The following is a 14236-nucleotide window of genomic DNA, read 5'->3' as shown; positions in this document are numbered from 1 at the left end:
CACAGAGCGCCGGCCTCTTGGCTTCTCTTGTGATGTTCACTTCAAGGCAACCAGCTATTTCCTTCTCCGACAAAGCCAGCCCCTCTCGAGCCTCCTACCCGTGGCCGTGTGCCAAGAGTTTCTAATGCTTATGACAACACGGCACAGGAATTAGGTGTACTTGGTTTTCCTTATGTACAGAAGCATAAAAAAGATCAAAGCACTTACAGTTTGATGATGTTCCCAAATGCGAGTTCAAATTGCTGAATTAAACAGCCAGTAATTTTTTAGAGGACTTTCCGGAGTAATCACTCAAGATGGAATTAAACTATATTTGCCTTTGGCTCCTTCTCATCCCCTCCCACTGCCTGGAAGGAGGAGGAATGGGGAACCGACAAAGAAAATCTTAAGACGGTATTGCCAATTACACATTTTTACCTGCCTCATATTCTTTTGCTTTGCACATTAATTAAATCAAGCCCAGGTGTCTTGCAGATGGCTTAGCTGCTGGCGATCGGAAGAGATTAATAGATTCTAGCAAATAGGTAAGGGAAAAGCTCTCGAGTTTTATGGGTCATTGATGCTGCTTCTCTCAGCAGAAATCAAGACTGAGAAAGAAAGACGTGGCATAGTTAATTAGGAAGCCTCAGTGGCTCCTCACGTGTTAACCATCTCCAGAGTCCTGAAAGCAGGCAGATCCCCTCTGCTGGCAGATCTGGCCGAGCCCGCAGATCTGAAGGAAGTCAGACGTCAAACTCTCATTCTAAAGGAAACTGGTTTAGGATTGAAGGTTTGTGATCTGGGACCAGAGACTGCTGTAAGGGCCCTGGGTGGCAATTAGGAGTCAGCCGTATGATGGGGGAGTCAGTCTCTGGCTTCCTTATTCTGCCTCTGCTGATTTTGACATCTCTCCCCTAACTGTCAAAACAGAAAAAGAAGATAACTGAACCAGGTTTTAAACGGTGCTTAAACATGGGTCAAAACACAGCTCTGCTTCTAAAGCCCAGGGCCCTTGTCCCTACCCACTGTAAGAACAGCTTCGGGTTAAAACACAGAATGACACCCATCCCCCCTGTACGGAGGCTCAGGGTGCCCAACTCCATCGTCAAGGCCAGGTCAGGTTTCCTTCTGGATCACCCGGGATCTGGGCTGAGGCCAGGATGAGGCAGGGAGGTGGGGAGGGCAGGGCAGAGGGAAACAAAGGTCACTTATTACTGACAAAGAATGCATTTGTCCCAGCGTGTAAAGCCCGGGGTTTCACACAGTGCTGGGCCATTCACTAGAGCCCTGAGCTCACACTAACCAACTAATTAGTTCCAAATGCTCCTCAGAAGTCTGCCTTCCACAGTGCCGATTTCTGATTCATTGCCACGGGGACGGATTTCTGGATGAGACAAATGATGAGCAACCAGGAGCCAGGCAGGTTCCCTGGAACTCTCCCACACACTGTTGGAGGCAGGCACACCCACTTTGTCTCAGAACATGAACATACTTTGGTTTGTGCAACTTGAATCCCTTTCTGAAGAATCCTGGGTCTTGTCCACCCTCCCCCATAGTGAGTTAAACCAAAATGTCCTGGCTTCAGAGGCCTGGTGGAAATGACTAAGCTGTATCTTGCAGCCAGTGGTCATGTCGGGTCATTCTCAACCCAGAAACTGCCAAAGCCTTTAGGTAATGATTTAGTCTGTCCATTCTTTGGTTTTCTGCCCACTGTCTTCCCCAGCCCATTCCCCAGAGGTCTCTTGGCCCCATGACATTTTCATCTGCAATTTTCCTGTGCCTTCTGAAGGGAAGAGACTTAGGGCCTGGATAACCTCTTCAAATTGGACCAGGGGAGGAGCTTACCTGGACAGGAGGTGGAGCAGGTCTAGGTGAGGTAGGGTAGCACCTGGGAAACACATGGAAGGAGGTACTCTCAGGCGCCTACCCCGCACTTACATGGCCTTGACAATGAGCATCTCTTTAAATTGTTCGTTCTTGGTGCTTCACTTGCCTCACCCTACTCCTAACCTAGGTGTGGAGGTTATTTCTAACCCTGAAGGAAACAGTTCACTTCCCTGGTCACAAGCCCAGGATGCTTTTGTTTTTATTAGAGTATAGTTGATTTACAATGTAAATCAAACTGATTTAGTTTCAGGTGTATAGCACAGTGATTCAGTTTCATATATATATACACACACATACATGCATGTATATATACACATATACACTTGCACACATATATGCACATACACATACACACACATATATGGTCTTACCTGGTGGCTCAGTGATAAAGAATCCTCCTGCCAATGCAAAAGAGGCAGGTTCAATTCCTGGGTTGGGAAGATCCCCTGGAGAAGAAAATAGCAACCCACTCCAGTATTTTTGGTTGGGAAATCCCATGGACAGAGGACCCTGGCAGGCTACAGTCCTTGGGGCTGTAAAGAGTCAGACATGACTTAGTGACTAAACAGTAACAACACACACCCATATATACATATATATATATATTCTTTTAAAGATTCTTTTCCCTTATAGATTATTACAAAACACTGAGTATTGAGTATAGTTTCCCGTGCTATATAGTAGATCCTTGTTGTTTATCTGTTTTACATCTAGTAGTATGTATATGGATGTGAGAGTTGGACTGTGAAGAAAGCTGAGCTCCGAAGAATTGATGCTTTTGAACTGTGGTGTTGGAGAAGACTCTTGAGAGTCCCTTGAACTGCAAGGAGATCCAACCAGTCCATTCTAGAGCAGATCAGCCCTGGGTGTTCTTTGGAAGGACTGATGCTGAAGCTGAAACTCCAGTACTTTGGCCACCTCATGCGAAGAGTTGATTCATTGGAAAAGACTCTGATGCTGGGAGGGATTGGGGGCAGGAGGAGAAGGGGACGACAGAGGATGAGATGGCTGGTGGCATCACTGACTCGATAGACATGAGTTTGAGTGAACTCCGGGAGTTGGTGATGGACAGGGAGGCCTGGCGTGCTGCGATTCATGGGGTCTCAAAGAGTCAGACACGACTGAGCCACTGAACTGAACTGAACTGAGTATATATATGTTAATTCCAAACTCCTAATTGATCCCTCCCTGACACTTCCCCCTTTAGTAACCATAGTTTGTTTTCTATGCTATGAGCCTATTTCTGTTTCATAAATAATTTTATTTCTATCTTCCCCTCCCCGCTCCCAGATGCCACATGTAAGCAATATCATATATTTGTCTTTGTCTGACTTACTTCACTTAATATAATAATCTCTAGATCCATCCATGTTGCTCCAAATGGCACTGTTTCATTCTTTTTATGATACATATCATGTGTATGTGTGTGTATACATACTACAACTTATTTATCCATTCATCTATTGATGGACATTTAGTTTGCTTCCATGTCTTGGCTGTTGTAAATAGTGATGCTATGAACACTGAGCTGGGTGCATGTTTTCAAATTAGTTTCTTCTGGAGATATGCCCAGTAGTGAGACTGCTTGATCATAGAGTAACTCTATTTTTAGTTTTTTAAGATACCTCTATAGTCGGACACGACTGAAGTGACTTAGCAGCATACTGTTCTCCACAGTGGCCACACCAATTTACACCAACAGTACAGGAGGGTTCCCTTTTATCCATACCCTCTTCAGAATTCATTATTTGTAGACTTTTTGATCATGGCCCTTCTGACCACAGTGAGGTGATATCTCATTGTAGTTTTGATTTGCTTTTCTCTAATAATTAGCAATGCTGAACATTTTTTCACGTGTCTGTTGGCCATTTGTATGTCTTCTTTGGAGAAATGTCTATTTAGATCTTCTACCTATTGTTTGATTGGGTTGCTTTTGTTTTTCAATATTGAGCTGTATGTATTGTTTGTATATTTTGGAAATTAATGCCTTGTCAGTCTCATTATTTGCAAATATTTTCTCCCATTCTGTAGGTTGTCTTTTCATTTTGTTTATGGTTTCCTTTGCTGTGCAAAAGCTTTCCAGGCTGCTTTTAAAACAAAAAACACTAATGCTTCACCACAAACTAAATTAAATCAGAACTTTTGGGTGTGGACCCTGGACTCACTCCTCGGAGTTGAGCCTGTTGAGCAGCCACGATTCAGAGTCGCTGATCCGAGGGCTGACATGTGCCACAGGTAAGGGATGGATATCTGCTGATATCTGCTTCAGTTTGGCCAGGGCTCAGTTGTCTCTGTGACACTTGACTCCTTCAGGACTTTGGATCCTACCAGGCCTTGCTGGACTTCCAGGCAGACTTACAAAGGCAGTCTGATCTTGGCTACAGTGCCAAGCACTCCTACTCTGCAGTCAAACTTTCAGCAAAGTTTCTATCAGCCTCTAGGAGCCACAGAGATTCCCATGCTGTGCTCATCTCCTTTAATGTGGCCACAGATACCCGATGTTGGTACAGGGAATGTGTATGGTTGTCCCTGCAGGCTGCAAAGAAGACAAAGTGTTCTCCTCAACTTAGCAAACATGTCTCCCCCAAGACTGGAACCTGGGGTAAGGAGATGGAGACACAAAGCTATCTGAACCCCTCTGTCACCCTTTTCCTAAGATCTGTTAGAAATAGAAGAATGGGCTGCCTCCCCATTTTTCCTCTTTCCTCCTTGGAGGGATAGATCAAATTCCATGACCAGATCCTCCAGGCCTTTAGAAAATCCTCTTCCTAGCACTTGACTTTCAAGCCTATTATCATTCTTGGGAATCTGGAAAATCTGATTTGACAGAGAATCCTAAACTAAGGCAGAGACTGCCCTTCCCTGAGGCATCGACACTCCCTGCTTTAGGGACTGGGAGGCTCCAGAGCAATAAGATGTACAGGTTATAGAAACACTTCTAAAAATATTTCAAAACAACATTATCTTTACATTTGTGTGCCAAGATTCAGCATTTCACTTAGTGTTGGGAGTCATGGGTTTCCTATGTGGTGCAGTGGCAAAGAATCTGCCTGCCAAAGCAGAAGATGCAAGAAATTGGATCTCTTGTGAGTTTGATCCCTAGGTTGGAAGGATCCCTTTGAGAAGGGAATGGCTACCCACTCCAGTATCCTTGCCTGGAGAATCCCATGGACAGAGGAGCTTGGTGGGCTACAGTCCATAGGGTCACAAAGAGTGGACACGACTGAACGACTGAGCACGCACATCGGAAGGCATGGGCCTCTTTCTGGATCTCCTGTCAGCATTGTTGGAACATCTGAAGAGGTGAGGGGCATTTTCCTTTCCTTCTTATATTTTCACAATGAGAGAAGAAAATTAAGTGAATACTAGGGCCTCGATGGGGTGGGGTAGAGGGGCCAGAAGGAAAGAAACAAAAGCTCTGAAGTGGGTCTTGAATTTCAGTTAATGTCCTTATCAGGATCCTTAAACCTCTGAGCAGGACTAATATATTTTATCGAGAAGCTTAAAGTCTTTGACTCAGCTATGAAAACTGAAAAATGCATAACCCACCTCTACCTAACCCTGGGTGTAGGTTTACCCAACTTTCCCCCACTTCCACCCCGCCCCCACATTCTGTCTCCCTGTCAGTGCCTCTGTAAACACTCCTGTCACGGGCTACCTAGCGCAGGCTCTCGCCTCTCTTTCCAAACACCTCACCCTCCCTCTCACTGCTCTCTCCCACCCCAGCCTGCTCCCCTGCCCTCAGGGGAGCATATGCCCTCATGTGCGTGGCCAGGCAGGGCTACATGCCAGCCCACAGGCCCCATTTCTGTAGTTGCACAAACACCACTAAGCCCTCTAGGCTTCTAGGAGCTGGGCCTGCCCTCTGCAGGAGATTAAGAGCCCACGGTGAGTCAGCAGCACAGCTGGGCCCAAAGCCCCAGACTCCTGGCTGAGCCTCTGTCAGCAGACATTCCCTGTAGCCTCCTACTTCCTCCCCATGGACACCCTTCTCATTCGCCTCAAGCCCTAGGTAGACGTCTGTCCCCATTTGGCTGAGTCCCAGCATGTCTCCTTCCCTACCCTGCCCCAGCCCTGGAGCTGTGCTGCCAAACACTCTTGGCCTGGATGGTTGGCCACGTCTATAAGGCAGAGAAGCCCATGTCTTAGTGGTGACAGTGGCATTCTGGATGACTGGGGGTGTGAGGTGTGCATACGTCCTCTCCGTGGCTGTGACCCTATGGATTCTAGTAGGGAAGCTGAACAGCTGCCACGATTCACCCACAGGCCTTCGGTGCCCACACGCTCTGTGAACACAGCTACTGTACACTACTGTGCTGAGTCACCACCAGGAATCTGGGGAGACAATATTGGCCTATTTTTAAAAGATCTGCTCATGTACTCAGGCTGTCACAAAAGGCTGGATAATTATTGCCAAAAATAGGTGTTGGTTCAGGGTCTCCAGGGCTGTTGCAGGCAGGTCCTTTGACAAGGGGCTCTGACACCACACGTGTAGCCTGGTTGTCACCGTGGGAGAGGCTGGATTTCCGTGAGCACAGCACCTCCAGCCGCCACATGGGGAATATCATGGACTCTTGATACCCTTTGCTTCTTGAAGGAACGAATAGGAGCTGCAGGAGAGGCCCCAGGACCAACTTCGAAGAACAGAGATTTCATCTTTGTGCTGACTTCTCTCTGAGTCACTTAATGTCATTTCCATTCATGGGAAGAGAGAAATCTGGTACAAGCAACTAACCAGTTTGAATTTCCAACTTCTTGGCAATCCAGGAACTTTTAGGCCTCTGTAAACAAGTCTCCAAAGCTCTCCCTCTTCTGTTGGGGGTGGGGGTGGGGGAAGCCCTCTTCACAATCTTCTCATCATTCAGTGAGCCCTATGGACTGAGTCTCAGAATAACATGCTCCCTAGAGATCATCTCCTCCAATTTGCTTACTAAAGAGTAAATCAAGTTTCAGAGTAGGGACTGGATTTGTTCGGGTCATAGAGATGAAAACCAGTGGCCAGCCCTAGAGTTAGCCCTGTGGTGGGGACGATGGATAAGACACAGCCTCTGTCCTCAAGGATCCAAGATTCTCAAGGGGAAGCAGTCATTAGTGCAGAGAGCAATAATACACGGTAGTCTGTAATTAGATCCAGAAAAAGTTGACATGAAATATCTTGGGTGAGCAATGATGCAAAATCACTCCTGCATAAGGAATCAGGGATGATATCATAAGGATAAGTATTAGAGTTGACCTTCCAGAGGTGGGCTGGATTTGGACACTTGGGAATAGAAGAAGGGGGACAGGGGTATGCAGATGAAGGAAATAGCTTGGGATGAGACCTGGAGATGGGATGCCCAAGGAATATATAGGCCAGTTTGGCTGTTGTATCAGATACTGAAACCAAACAATGAGGGTGGGGAGGGGAGTAGATCAGGGGAAGGTCAGATGATAGAAAGTCTGGAATGCCAGAGTACAGGATTTGAACTTTATTACCATTGTTAACATCTCAAAGTACCAGGTGGCAACATGCCAAGCATTTTACAAAGCAATATTACTCATGTAGTGCAGAGTCTGCACTTTCTAGGAGCTTGGAATTCAAGACAGAGAATGAAATTATGGACAGATATTTAAGGCATAGATTATACATATACATAAATAAAAAATTATTTAACACATAAGTCTTTAAGTGCAAGTCAAAGAGTAAGTACATTTAATGAACACATGAAAGAAGAAGGCATCTGGAGACGTGTTATGAAAAGTCTCCCTCTGTCTGCGGTCTCCCCTGTGCTCTACAGCTCTGAAAAAGGACCGGAAGAGTCAGCATCAGTCTTAATATTAGACTTCAGCTTCATGTGGCTTTGTCTTCCAGATGGCTGATTTCTGACATGGAACTATTCCTTGCGTTTTCCACTCGTCCTCACTGATTGATCTAGTACTCTTCTACATCTCATGACACACAGGAGACGCAGCTTAAAGGAGGAGAGGATAGGGATCAGGGTACGGTGGTGCATGTTAACCACAGCACAAGAGAGAACTCTTCCCTTGTCAAATCAAAAGACTGTGGGTTATGTGTCCTCCTGGAGCAGGGAGTGCCATTTGCTAACCCACACAAAGGTGTTTTATGGGCTTGTGGCTCTGAGGGGGATGTGGCCAAACAGCTTCTCTAGCTAATAATCCTCTCCAGCCTTACCTCACATCGCGGGACCTGAAAACACTTCCAGCCCAATGCTGTGGGGCATGTGCCAGCATGGAGGTGACTTTCAGCCTCCCAGTTCACTGCACTGAACTCCTGGCTCATCTGCTTCCTGATGAGGCTGGAGACCTGAGAAAGGGCAGAAGGAAATCTTTGCTTAAACTTACTACTACTTCTACTAAGTCGCTTACGTCGTCTCCGACTCTGTGCGACCCCACAGACGGCAGGCCCACCAGGCTCCCCCGTCCCTGGGATTCTCCAGGCAAGAACACTGGAGTGGGTTGCCACTTCCTTCTCCAATGCATGAAAGTGAAAAGTGAAAGTTAAGTCACTCAGTCGTATCTGACTCTTCGAGATCCCATGGACTGCAGCCTACCAGGCTCCTCCGTCCATGGGATTTTCCAGGCAAGAGTACTGGAGTGGGGTGCCATCGCCTTCTCCAAGCTTAAACTTAGCAAAGACCAAAAAGTATCCATATACATGCTCTAAACACCTTCTGAATCAAACCCTGTCCTCAAACTGTTAAACAGACCCCTGACTATCCTGGTGTACTTGGCAAATACAGCACTTGACACTTCATACACTGTAAGAGTTGGAAGCTCCTCAGAGTCCCTAGTCAGCAGAAATCACGTCCCACTCCCTATTCCCCATACACACACCCTCCCTAACAGAGGCCACCCAGCCTTTCTCTGAGCATTTGAAATGACTTAGAGCTCTCCAGCCCCAGATGGCCCCTCTCACTGTGAGTGAGCTCTGACTGTGTTAACTGTCTCCTCTTTTTGTTCTGCTGCAATTTGACCCCTGTAACTTCCACCGTTAGTTCTGGTTCTCTCTCTCAAATCTATATATGCCATATAGATTTGTAGGTAGGAAGAAAAGAAAAAAATGACATCCCTCCATAAAACAAACAAAAAATTCCCTTTTATCCCTTTACTCACATGTTCCTGCACCAGGAAATCAAACCTCCTACAAAGCAGCCCTCAATACTTCCATCCAAACCTTTGTCCCTTGTCCCTGTAATGTACCATTCTTTGTCCTGTTCCTATTCTTGGTTCCTGACTCCTGGGCTGGTTTCCTGGTTATCAGCTGGCAAGAGTCACTTGGACCTCACCCAGCTTAAGCATCAGTTCCTGGCTTCTCCCCCACCACGTCGATTCTGCTTTTCCTGGTAGCTTACGGTACATAGCTTACCTAGATCAGCACCAAGGCCTCCATGAACAGTTGCACAGGTTGCACACTGCTCTGCTGCACATCACCCTCTGGACCCTATCTAAAGGCTACTAGCCTCATATGGCTAATGAGCACTTGAAGTGAGGCTAGTACAACTAGGCTAGTAATTTTATTTAAATTTAACTAAATTAAAAAAATTTTAAATTTAAATATAAATATAAATAGCCACACATGGCCAGTAGTAATGTTTTGAATAGCATAGATCTATTCCAACCTGAATTCACACATGAGGAAACCAACAAAGTGACTTTCTCAGCAAAATTACTTTCTCTAAAGTGTGAACCAATTTTCTTATAACTTTCATTTTCATGTAATTTTTTGTATAATTGAACCCAGATGTGCCTAATAGAAATCCTGACATGGTTAGAATAAGGCCTGACTAATGAGAAAGATCTTTTGAAGAATGGAGGATTTTGCTAAACTTTCTTTCTTTTTTTTTTTTTTTAAACTTTCACATTGGTTTTTAACGTTAGGGTCAACTGGATTACTTTTTAGTAACTTGAATGCTCATCGTTACTAGTACTAATGAAACGGATACCCTTAAATTGAGCATCGACTACAGGCTGGGAACTCGAATTGATTTTCTATTGCTGTGTAACAAAACATTGCCAAACTCAGCAGCTTAAGACAATGAGTATTTATTGTGTTACATGGTTTCTGAGGATTAGCAATCAGGGAGTGATTTGGCTGTGTGGTCCTGGCTCAGGGTCTCTGAGGTTGCCATGGACATGACAGCTGGAGCTGCTATCTCTGAAGGCTTGACTGGGCTACAGGATCTATTCCTAACACAGCTTACACACATGTTGTTGGCAGCAGGCTTCACCTCCATACCCCGTGGGCCTCTCACAACACATGATCCTCCCTCAAGAACAAGTGACCCCGAAGGAGAGTGACGAAGCAGGAAACCCCAATGCTCTTTTATGACCCTGGCTTAGACGTGACACGCCAACACCTCTACTGTATTCTGCTGGTCACACGGACCACTTCTAATGCTACACGGGAGGAGATGACATATGGTGTCAGTATGAGGAGGCAGAGATTATCTGGGGCATCTTGGAGACAGGCCATCTCAGTACTTCACACATATCACCTCGCTTCAGCTTTATAAAACAAGCAGGTGGAGACTATTATTATCCCCTTTTACAGATGAGGTGATTGGCTCAGAGAGGTTAAGTGACATCCCAAGTGTCTCAGGTGACAAGCAGCAGAGCCCTGTCTCTCCAGGTCTTCTTGGCAAAGACAGTCAGATCTCTTCGGTTGCTCTGCCAACCATGACATGCTCCAACAGGCATTCTTCTTGATCCAGTCCTTTGGCTTAAGGCATTTTGCATCTGTTAAATCTTTATCTAGCTTCCCAGGTGGCACTAGTGGTAAAGAACCTGCCTGCCAACGCAGGAGACTCAGGAGATGAGGGTTTGATTCCTGGGTTGGGAAGATCCTCTGGAGAAGGGCATGGCAACCCACTCCAGTATTCTTGCCTGGGGAATCCCATGGACAGAGGTGCCTAGCAGGCTGTAGTCCAAGGGGCTGTAGAGAGTCAGACACAACTGAGCGACTAAGCACACACACAGGGAAAATTTAACACTCACTCCTGACCTGTTAAAAACTTTTTTATTTTTTGGAGCTAGGAATAGAAAAGTACTTCCTCAACACAATCAATTGAAACTCATGCAACTCATGACAGTAGCAACACAATACTTCACTGAAAAGCATTAGACATAATCTTATTAAAATCAAGAACAAAGATCTCTGCAACTGTTACTGTTCTTTAATACTTGGAAATTCTGATTAGTGAAATAAAATAGAAATAAGTAGAATTATTGGAAACAAGAAAATTGTCATTAGAAACTCCCAGAGAATCATCTGAAGCCCTCACCAGTATTAATGAGATTTCCACAAAGCACTGGATCTGAGATGTACACCTCAGAGCAGTAGCTTTCCCATAGTTCAGCAGTAACTAGCAACAAGGTGCAACAAATCTCCTCATCCCCCATCCCGCTTGTGTCACCCTGGAGCCAGAGGCCTGTGCTTATTTTGCAGCCAAGCATTTGTGCCTTTTTCTGGTCCACATGCAGGGTGCCTGAAAATATGGGAGCGGGGGGAGGACTGCGAAGCAGACAGCTGCAAAAGGAGCCCTCAAGCTGGAAGTTTTCTGCGTGAGTCTGGGACTGTCTAACACCCTGAGGATTGACAGACAAGCCTTCCCCTGCCACTTTGGCTTTTCCTTTGCAGAGAAAAATAAAGAACAGGAGACAGGACGCTGGCAGGGCCGGATAGTGCTTACCATATCAGCAGCCAGAGTGGAAAGTGCCCTGGTTTTTGAATCCTGAAGATCCAGTTTGGTTCATGGCACAGACATTATTCATTTGAAGAAGCTGTGCATGTCTGCACCCCCACTTTTTTCTCTGTGGGGCAAAAAGGGGATTGCCTACCACCTAGGAATTGTGGGGAGAATGCAATCTGATAGTGAGCAGGAAAGTACTTTGCCAACTAAAGTACAGTGGAAACAGAAAGTAAGACTGCTTGTATTGACGAGGGCTCCAAGCCAGCCTGGTGACAAAACCGCATGCTGTGCCGGCTCTCTGGCTGGTCCCTGGGTCCCCAGGGTGCATCTGACCCAGCTGTGACACTACCCCAAAGTCCCACACAGGCCTCCAGCTTGGTGAACTGACCACATTGGCTACTTCATATGCCCTAAGGACAGACATAGAAATGCAGTTATCTTGCATGTTTGCCTGGGCCGAGTTTCTTAGTCCATAGACAGGTATGATTTCTCTGATGAACTTGTTTGTATTGCAACTTCTACTTTGAGGAGCCAGGGTCAAAGGGTGTCACCTTCCTTTCTGACAAGGAGATGGTAGCATGTCTCCTGGAGCCTCAGGACAAGGCCTCATGATCCCATCGAGGTTTGGGTCTGGCCAGCAAGACACACACAATAGGGTCCCAAGGACAAAGACAAGCCCCCAAAGAGTCTGTACAATAGGAGTGGGCAAACACTATGAGGCTGGGAGAGCAAGAGTGGAGGAAGAGTAGTCTCAGTGGTCCTCAGAGCACAAAGAGGAACGGGCAGGGGTTAGAGGAACACAGGACAGGTCAGGGAGTGAGAACTGGGAAGGAGCGAGAGAGAGGCTCTGGGAATGGCCCCAAAATGATCTCTTAGCATCTTAGGTGTCTGAGGGTGACTCACCTGCCTAGAGCCTTTACTTTTGGGGGCTGCCCCAGGTGGTCCCATGCTAAAATCAGGCAAGATTTCTTAGGTGAAGCATGTTGCCCCATTTTGTTGGGAAATGGGGAAAATTTTGCAGTGACTGACTTCAATTACCAAATTCTCTCTGCTTTAAAGGAGCCCTTTCCCCCGTAGACTGGAAAGTGTTTATGTCTACCTGGGCATGCGCATGCCAGCGGGGATGGGGTTTGCTTAGGAAGTGGACTGATTGCTCCCCTCATTCCTGAGATAACCGCAGAGGCCCGCACCAGCAGTCAGGGCTCCAGGGTCGGGCCAGCCGCTGCAGGGTGCAGGCTCCTGACTGCTGGACACCCGGGGGTGCAGGAGGCCACTCCTTTCCCTCAGTTCAGTCAGCCCTGGCCACAGGTCCATGTCATGCTCCCATGGGGAGTAATGGGGAGAATCTGCCCTGAGCAACTAGATGGCCTGCGGCCCCAGCCCGTGGAGTAAAACGCTGGTGACTATAAACCGCAACTGAAGGTCAACTGTCCCTGTACATCCACCCAGCCCCCTTCAGCGTACCCTCTGAACATGACACCCTCTGAACTCAGCTGGCTGCTGAGAACTAAGAACCCACTTCAAGATGAAGACTCCTGGGTGCAAAGTACACAGTCTCCCCAGGAGCCCCGGCTGGTCCTGCTAACCCGCAACCCCAGCTTCCCTCATCTCCCTGGAAACTGTGTTTCTCTTCCTCTCTCTCTGAGGGTCTCTTTCTCGGTCTGTCGCTCTCTCTCTACTGTTCTATCTGTCTCCACCCCTCTCTGTGTGTCTGTGAGTTCCCCCTGTTTCACTGTGTTTCTCTGCTCTCTCTATGCCTCTCCTATCCTTTGTCTGCCCCTCTGTGCCTCTCTGTGCCTCCCATTCAGTCTTTGTCTCTTTGATCCTCGGTGTCTCTCAGCCTCTCTCTGATCAGCTGTCTCTCTCTCTCATCTTTGAATAAAGCTGCCCACACAGCACCTCCAGCAGGACCAAGGTCCTCCCAAGGTCCCCACAGAACAGAACAGAGCAAGGTGGACACTGAGCCAGGCCCACATGTCAGGTCAATACAAAGGTTTTGCTGAAGCCTGCCCTCTGGCCACGTGAAGCCAGTCCGTGGCGCCAGGGTGTTCTGGGCATACATAGCAGGCTGCATGGGCGCTCACCTCTTAAGCAGCAGTACCAGGTGGCTCATCTCCCCCTGGGAGACTCGGAGAGACGATTACACGCTGTGTCAGCAAACCTGTGAAGCTCCGTGTCTCCCTCCCAAGAGTCAGCATTCTCATTCTTTGTATTCTTTGGTCCTTCCTAGTAGCAGGGAAGACCTTTAGAAGCCAGTGTCTATACAAAACGCCAGCTGGAAAACCATAGGTTTCTGCTTCCTCTAAGTGAGTGGGAGGGAGTGGAGCTGGGGCTAAAGCATGGATAAAGAATTAATAAGGATATAATAGGTATAGCCATGCAGAGCCCCATAACTTGAAAGACTTGAAAGGTTCAGGGCCACACCTGTGGCCAAGTCACCACCCACCACCCCTCTCCCCCCTGTCCTGCCCCACCTCAAAAAAATAGCCACCCAGCAACCAATATATGAATCAGAGTAATAATAACTGCCATTTCTCTTGGGTCAGGGGTACTATCAGCCACTTGCTGTATTAGTATCTTGGTCATTCCTACAAAAAAAACCTAGGTAAGTAGTCATCTTTCCATTTTACAGGTGGAGAAACTAAGGCTCAGAAAGTTTAAGTAATTTGCCTGAAGTTATA

At 46.9% G+C, this 14236-nt stretch overlaps 1 long non-coding RNA gene across 1 annotated transcript; it reads right to left on the bottom strand.

The window, feature by feature from the left end:
- Positions 1–7758: 7758 nt before the first annotated feature.
- On the bottom strand, positions 7759–9059 carry LOC104984564. Its single transcript, XR_824757.1, has 3 exons — positions 8980–9059; positions 8039–8170; positions 7759–7817 (listed from the first exon to the last, which is right to left on the bottom strand). It is a non-coding gene; the product is annotated as an uncharacterized LOC104984564 (long non-coding RNA).
- Positions 9060–14236: the final 5177 nt, after the last annotated feature.

Source organism: Bison bison, unplaced genomic scaffold, assembly GCF_000754665.1.
Source record: "Bison bison bison isolate TAMUID 2011002044 unplaced genomic scaffold, Bison_UMD1.0 scf7180017864032, whole genome shotgun sequence".
NCBI classification, from domain to species: domain Eukaryota; kingdom Metazoa; phylum Chordata; class Mammalia; order Artiodactyla; family Bovidae; genus Bison; species Bison bison.
The sequence above is the reverse complement of the archived record's forward strand: the minus strand, read 5'-3'. Positions and strand labels throughout refer to the sequence as shown.